At 37.9% G+C, this 7,361-nt stretch overlaps 1 pseudogene; it reads left to right on the top strand.

Moving 5' to 3' along the window:
• The first annotated feature begins 2,320 nt into the window (after positions 1-2,320).
• Positions 2,321-2,842, top strand: LOC148930246 (cytochrome P450 71AU50 pseudogene; annotated as a pseudogene).
• Positions 2,843-7,361: the final 4,519 nt, after the last annotated feature.

Here is a 7,361-nt window from a genome sequence, read left to right on the forward strand (position 1 = left end):
AATGCTTTCGCAGTTTCAAGTTGAATTTGTGGTCTTTTGAGTTCTACTCGGTGTTGCATGCAATCATTGTAAATCAAAATTAATACATATATAAATATCTTCTCCATGATTTGTTTATAATGGGATACAAAATGAAGCATCAAAACAAGCTAGAATAATTATATGCATGCATATATATAAGCATGCTTAGTGCTTGTTTAGATGTTACATTTTATTTTATTACTAAGTAAATGGAGAAGACTACTTATGATGATATGTAGCATAACACCCCTTAATTAAAAATGTTCAAGCTAAACGATGGCGCGGTGAAAATCCCAACGAGACCAAGCAGCGTGTTAACGAGGGTGCTCACGAGAGAGACATTGCTGGTAAGGGCGCCGTTGAGGGCGCCTAAGGTGGGGCAGATTGTGGAATTAAGAGGAAGGTTAACGATAATGTTACATGGTACGGATCCGTTGACGAGAGGGCCTATCGCAGCACGTAAAATTGGGAAACCGATGGCAATATTTCCATTGAGGCCGGTGACGCCATTGACGAGCGTCCCCACCGGTGTAAAGACACTGCTGCAGTTCAGGCGCACCGGCACTCCCGGGATCCCTACCGCCCCAGGGGGGCAGTTTCCGTTGGATGTGCAGCAGAGTCTGCCAGTGATGAGGCCGCTCAAGTCATTTTGGCCCAAGGCGAGAGGAGTCAAGAGGAGGAGAGCCGCCACAATCAAGGCAGGGGATTCACTGTAACCCATTCTTCTTCTAATCTCTATTTTGATTTCTTGTGTTTCATTCTATTTATAATGCCATTTCCTCCCATTTTTGCATTTATGTATGCGTTGAATTTGGAACTCGTTATTAATTACTGCAATTATTTGTATTTACAAATAATGGATGCATAGTAGTATTTTTTTTTAATCTCAAATGCATTTTGTCAAGCGTAATAACAAAATGAGCTATTGGCAACATTTAGTGCTAATAGCCTTCTATATTTAGGCAATAGGTACTGCCAAATTTGTGGATGGGGATCCTCTGCGCTGCTCCACACAAAAGAATAAAATAATTAAATAAATTAAATAAAATAAATTAAATAAAAATGTGTTATTTTAATAGTTTGCATGGAGCAGCAGAGGCTGCTGTGCTGAAATGCACAGCAGAGGATTTCACCCCAAAATTTGTGGATCCATTAATTTTAAATACAATCCTAAGTATTATCAACTGTGACGTTGTTAAGACAACGAAGTGCAGTTCAGTTAGTAAGACGCTTTACTTCAAACCTATAGGTCAGAAGTTTGAGTCACCATAGGATAGATGGTAACCATTGTTCATCCTCTTCAAAAAAATAAAAAATTGTGCCGTTGTTAATTTGATTTTTTTTATGTAAATAATTCTTGTATATGTCTAGATATCTGTATAACTCTTCTATCCTCAGGATATTTTACTTAAAATAGCATAAAATATGTTTTTTATTACTGTGTTTTTTATTATTGTGTTTTTGCCTCATTTCATCGCGGGTATACACAAAATTATACTCACGACTCAAATTTCACAAAATTTCAAAACGACACCGTTTGAGGTCGTCTTCTTTTGAATTTTTTTTTCCGCATATCAGAGTGACTATCGACAAGGCTAGTATTTTTTTCCAATCCTTAATTAATTCATCCTTGCGATTAAGAAAAGGTACTCGTACTAAAAATGGGCCAAAAACAACAAAAATGGCAAATTGTTATCAACTTATCATAATGCGAAACATCTAGCTTTACTTTGGAAAGTTAAATAGAGTATTTACATTTTTAGAATATTTTAAACATCCTACGCATACCATTGCGCCACAAATCCAAGTGTTTGACATTTTGCTTTTAAATAATTTGATTGAATAGATGAATAATTAAAGCATATCATTAATCATTTTTTGGTCCATTGATATAAGAGTAATGTCATCGGCTTCTATACCAGCTCTAATATCATGTAGAAATGAGACATTCACCTCATAAAATCATCCACTCATTTGTAGAGGATTAAGAATCACCATTTCAATAAGTCCATTATTATTCGTCATGATAGTGTTCGATACGTGTGCAGAATTGGTAAAATATAAAAAAAATGATTAGAGTATCGTAAATTGGTATGTGGTCCAATTCATTAGAGCTAGATACAAACTTATTTCAATAGAAGGCTACTTTTTGTTGACAATCTGAAATGAAAATAAGACTATTGATTGTAGACTATATTTTCGTTACCTATCTCTTCCGGTTGCACGCATACTTTCACTCTTCTTCTCCACATTATATACAATTTCTCCACGCATACTTACTTGGTTTTGGCTTACGGTTATGGCCATTGTAGCTGGTTCTTTGGCTTCGCTGGCAACGAGGAGGAAGAAGAAGCTGCCTCCAGGTCCAAAAGGGGTCCCTATTCTGGGAAATCTACACACGCTGGGGAAGAATCCCCACCACGATCTGCAAAGGATTGCCAAAGACCACGGCCCCATTATGTACATGCGATTTGGGTTCGCTCCAATCATCGTCGTTTCATCTCCTGAGGCAGCTGAGCTTTTCCTCAAGACGCATGACCTGGTTTTCGCCAGCAGACCACCTCAGCAGGGTTTTAAGTATCTCGCATGGGGTCAGAGGAATCTGGGATTTGGGGCTTACAGTCCGTATTGGCGGAACATGCGCAAGCTATTCACCTTGGAGCTGCTCAGCACCCTTAAGATCAATTCTTTCCGATCTATGAGAAGGGAAGAGCTTGCTCTTTTTGTTGAATCCCTCAAGGAAGCATCCCGACAACACGTTGCCGTTGATCTTAGTGCCAATCATCTCAATGCAATCCCGACGTTTCGGTTGCAGAACTAGCATGTGAAGCAAACTTGTTAAAATTTGCTTCCTGAAAGCAATCTATATAGAATCAAAGTAAGAAAGTACTCACAATCAGGCTATGTGTTAATAGAATATGAGATGTACGTAAGTTTTACTATAATTATATAATGTGACATTTTTATTGTTTTGCTATTTTTCCACTATCCCCAAAATATAAGATAATTTAGCTCGGTGAAATGTTAATTAAATATTTGAACAATTGATCATAAACTTCACAACTTTAACTTTTATACAGTATGATTTTAGTTTTTCCACAAATTTAAAACTTGATTGTAAGTATTAGTTTTTTCCAAGCACAAGTTGCAAAGCCGCCCATAATTAGCGGCAACTCAAAATATAATAATTGATTGTCGACGATATTTTCATTATCTATCTCTTCCACGCTTACTTTTCCCTCCTCTTCTCCACATATATACACACACATTACATACAATCTCTCTTTCATGCACTCTCTCTCCTTTCTATGCGACAATTTATTATCCAAAATGCATTTGATAGTTGACATCAAGATTATCAATGCAATAGTTTAAACATAAATTAGAATGATTGATTAGGCTTGATTAAGCTTAAATAACCTTAAGATGCTAGAAGAAGTACTCCCTCCCTCCCGCATTACTTGCCCTATATTCCTTTTTGGGTATCCCATGATCCTTGCACTCTTTCTATTTTGCATAAAAATTAGTGTTAGTTAAACATCCCCTTATTACACTTAAAATGCTAAATAATGGATATTAATTAATAACCCATCAATCCCACCAACCCATCCACCGCTCATTTAGAAAAATATACGTCGATCTCTCTTCTAGCTCATTCTCTCTCCAACCTCACTAAACTCTTCGGCCTCTCTCTCTAAAAATACTAATTTAACCACGGCGCTCCGAACCTCAACCATTTTTCCGTCGGCGACAACCTGCAAAATGGTGGGTGGGTTAACTCACAATTTAAAAATTTTCATCTGCCGCCATTTAGATTTTGGGGCTGACTTTTGATTTTAAAATTTGAATATACATGGCCTTTTTACATTTTGTTGTTTACAATTCAAAGTGTATACACATAAATTTGCTTATTTACTATTCAAATTTAATAACATTTTCAAATTTTGAATATATAAAAAATACAGATATAAAAAATTGGATATAAAAAATTAAATTAATAATATAACTAAAACATCCGATCACTTTACCTACTTTATTACCCATTCTACTTAAAACACTAATAAGAGCATTCCCATTCGTGTTCATTGGCAAAAGTACGAATGTGGACCCGGACCCACTTTTATTCATTTTTTAATCTCTGTTCTTAGGCAAAAGTACAATACCCATATTCATGCTCTTCCGCAAAGACAGGCTCAAGGATCTCACCATTCTATTATTCAATTTAAATAGAAACATTTTCACAATATTTAAATGCATTAAAAATACCCAGAATTCTATTACAAATTAAAAAATAAAAATTACATAATTCAAATCCTAAAAATTAAAAATTACATTAATTAAAATCCTAAAAATTAAAAATTACATAATTAAATTCATAAAATTTTAAAAAAAAACCACTACTCGCTGCCGAATTTCGCTCAATTGTGTTTGATTAGGTCTTCTTGTAGCTCAATGTGGGTTTTGTATCGCGCATTATGTGTCTTGTTTCGATCCTCTCACCCACCGTCGTATGCACACCTCGGCGTGGGGGAGACCTCATGGTTGAGCTTCCGGCTTCATCCTCGTCGTAAAAGTTAGCTGTCATCGGTCCTTCGTCAGCTATAATCATGTTGTGCAAGATAATACACGTGTACATGATGTCGGCGATATTCTTAACGTACCACAGCCGAGACGGAACCTTCACAATGTTGAATCGGCCTTGAAGGATCCCAAAAGCTCTTTCGACGTCTTTCCGACCAAACTATTGACGCTGCGCAAAAAGAATCCGTCTCGGGTCTTGCGAATTGCTGAACGTCTTCAAGAAAGTCGACCACCTTGGGTAGATACCATCGACGAGATAGTAACCCATGTGGTATGCATTTCCGTTGACGGTGAAGTCGATCGCCAGTGCTATACCATTCAAAACATCATCGAAGAGTGGTGAAGAATAGAGCACGTTCAAGTCGTTGTTGGATCCGACAACACCGAAATATGCATGCCAAATCCATAGGCGGTAGTCGGCGACCGCTCCGCCTTTGTGGTCGCTTAAGTATTGCCCCCTCCAAGTAGTCGGACAATTCTTCCACTTCTAATGCATGCAGTCAATGCTGCCAAGCATACTGGGAAAATCGTGGACTGTTTCGTGAAGATGAAGCAACCGTTGACAATCTTCGGTAGTGGGTGCCCGAAGGAATTCCTCACGGAAAGCAGAACGAACGCCGTCGCAAAAAATTTTGAGGCATAGGATTCGAATTGACTCACCTACATGCAAATACTCGTCGAAGAGGTCAGCCGTTTGCCCAGTAGCAAGTTGTCGGATGGCACAAGTACACTTTTTGCAACGCCGAGAGACTTTGTCGACCGGCTGCGTCTCTACGTGATTGAAAGTATTCAACACGGGCGGACAATGTGTTGATAATACGCATAAACAACCGTTTTGACATGCGAAAACGGCGCCGAAAGTAATCTTCTGGAACCCGCGGCTCGTCGGAAAAATAGTCAGCAACGAGCTTTTCGTTGGCTCCCTCCCGGTCACGATGGATGTAGCGGCAAGTTGATCTAGTTGTTCGAGGAGGAGGGGCGGGGGTATTGGCGGCGACATAGGCTTCATAGGCGGCACAATATTGTTTATAGTATTCTTGTTCTTCGCGCTCCGCTTCCGCAATAATATCGATGAATCCATTTTTAAATTTTTTAGAGAGGGTTTGAGTGAGAGAGGAAGATGCAGATGAGTTGTATGAACAAATATGAATGAGAGATAATTTGATATGAAAAGTGGAGATGAATGTGTGTATTTATAGATGATTTTGGGATAAAAATAAAAAAATAAAAAAATTCAAAAAAACAGTAATAAACAACTCTATTTTTTGGGAATCCAAAAATATATATTTTTTTAATTTTTGGTATTATTTTCGATTTAAAAAAAAAAGCAAATTCCAACGGCTAAGCCGTTGACCAATCGCGTGCCGTAACATCAACCTGCTCAGCGGCACGGACGTGCTCTTATTATCGAGCAACACCCTGCCGTCAGGCCGACGGCAATGCGGCGGCGGACAACGCTCGCCGCGCCGTCGGCACGGACGACCGCTGCAGATGCTCTAACTCATTCCTTAATTTTCGTGTTCAAAATGAAATGTGCAACTAATGCGGGACGGAGATAGTATATAATAATTAATTTATACGAAGAAGTAGATGAATCACTAGACATTAAACGATGGTAGGCAAGCCCACATTAACATTAAATCCATATACATGGAAAAGACGTAGCAAAAATGATATGAATGGAAGCACACATCTATAAAATCCATTCAAACTTATAAGGAGGGTGTGGAAGTAGTGGTGGGCGACTGTGATGTAGATTATGCTACTAATCTGGATAATAGAAAGTCTCAAACTGGCTGTTTGTTTACTATGTTTGGACCAGTGGTTAGTTGGAAGTGAGCTTTACACAGTGTTGTTGCCTTATCAACATATAACACTAACATCAGCTGTGCAAGAAAGCTTTTATATTCAGGGTGTTATTTCAGATTTTGGTTTTGATCAGAAGACCATGGTTGTCCATTGTGACAGTAGCTCAGCTATGTGCTTAGCTAGACATCAGTATTTTCATGAGAGGAGTAAATACATAGATGTGAGACTACATTTAATCAGAGATGAGATTGAGAAGGGAAGAGTGAAGGTGATCAAGATTGACACCTTGCACAATCCAGCTGATATGCTCACCAAGTCTCTAGGAAAGAGACACGTTTGATCATTGCAAGGAGCTGATCAAGGTTTGCTGCAAGAACTGAAGTGTGTACTCAGGTGGAGAATTGTAAGAAATGAGTCCACACTCAGCTCTAAACATGAAGAATTAAAGGATAAAAAAGAGAATAAAAACACTAGCCGTCAGAATTAGTTATTCTATTATGATATGAGCCATCATAGCTCTAGTTCTTGATTCTAGGCTCCAATTCAGTTAGGAGCAGTTACCATTTTGTTTCAACTACTTAAATAGTAGTTTTGCTTGTATCTTGTAGTTATTATTCAGTCAATAAAGAGAATTCCTTTTTTTCCAAGAACCTACTCTCTCTTCATCAAATTAGTGTGTGTTCTCTGTGTGGGTGTTCATATCGAGTGTGTGAATTCCTAAAGAGTGTGTGGGCCTTGTGTGCTGAGTTAACAACTAGAATGATCGGTTAGGTCTGATTAAGCTTAAATAACCTTAAGATGCTAGAAGAAGTATATAATAATTAATTTGTACGAAGAAGTACATGGATGACTAGACATTAAAAGATGTTAGGCAAGCCCACAATAACATTAAATTCATATACATGGAAAAGACGTAGCAGAATTTATATGAATGAAAACACACATCTATA

Source organism: Salvia hispanica, chromosome 3, assembly GCF_029641045.1.
Source record: "Salvia hispanica isolate PSC_SH4W2 chromosome 3, Shi_PSC_v1, whole genome shotgun sequence".
Lineage (NCBI taxonomy): Eukaryota > Viridiplantae > Streptophyta > Magnoliopsida > Lamiales > Lamiaceae > Salvia > Salvia hispanica.